Raw genomic sequence first — 1,223 nt, 5'->3', positions numbered from 1 at the left:
TAGCATCGTTAAAGAATTCCCAGTTCCCAAAGCTGCTTGCCCAATGGAGGCAAAGTCACTAAGTGATAACTGAAAGCACGTCTACAATTCTCAGCCATTACATTTGTGCTGGCTTCTCTTCTTAAGCCAAACTCTGATTTGCTCTCTAACCATTAATACTAAGTTTCTGTGTCACTTGTTAAAATAGCTCATCTTTGACCAGGGTTTGTTAATTTGTTATTATGACTCTTTTCCAAAATACCTGAACATGATTGCTCCAACACACTATATGCAAATTGCTGCCCAATCTTTTGCAACATTATTTGATAAATTTCATGGCCCCTAATTTAATGGTAGGTATATATTAAAATTAATCCTTTCATGGCTCAATTATTTTCTGCATTGAATTTTTTGTGGATATAATGTGTTTTCATTAATGGAAGGCATGCTCAATCAAGGACCATTTCTGAAATTTTGTTATAAAATAGGGATTTGGGTTCATATTATGTGGGACACATATGTCCCTCTAAACCCTGGGCCAGGACTGTGTGGGGCACATTTGTTACTGTAGACTAGGGGGTGGGTAGGATCAGTGGGATACATATGTCTCTCTGGACTTCAGGGGCAGGCTTAGTGAGACACATATGTCCCTCTGGACTCTGGACTACCTTCTAGATCCTTTGACAGGTCCATAAAATGTAGGGCATCTGGAAATGTGGTATTCGTGAGACCATGGAATCATCATGAGAAAAAAACAAACTCACTGCCGTCAAGTCGAATCTGACTCATAGCCACTCCTCCTTGGTTTTCCGAGCCGGTATCTCTATGGAAATAGATTGCCCAGTCTTCCTTCCAAGGAGTGGCTGATGGGTTTGAACTGCCAGCCTTCCGGTTAGCAGTCATAAGTACTACTCCACCAGAGCTCAGGCAACGTCCAAATAACATACAGAAATCCAGAAATATATTGAAAAGGCTTATCACCCAGTGAAAAAGATAGAAGTTGTGCAAAATCGCATCTCCAGGATGCATCACATCATCAATACACTGTAAAAACAGTAATTTGTGGCACATACCCATTTCTTCCATTTCAAACAATCAATGATGTTTGATGGCTTCATGCACTCTCAGTGAACAAGCAGCTACCCAATAAACCCTCCCTTCAACCAAACCAAACTCACTGCCATCAAGTTGATTCTGACTCACAGCGACCCTTTTTTTTTCTTTTTTCTTTTTTTTTTAGGGCA

The sequence above is a fragment of the Orycteropus afer genome, unplaced genomic scaffold, assembly GCF_000298275.1.
Source record: "Orycteropus afer afer isolate SDZICR_OR568_19922 unplaced genomic scaffold, OryAfe1.0 scaffold00010, whole genome shotgun sequence".
NCBI classification, from domain to species: domain Eukaryota; kingdom Metazoa; phylum Chordata; class Mammalia; order Tubulidentata; family Orycteropodidae; genus Orycteropus; species Orycteropus afer.
The sequence above is the reverse complement of the archived record's forward strand: the minus strand, read 5'-3'. Positions refer to the sequence as shown.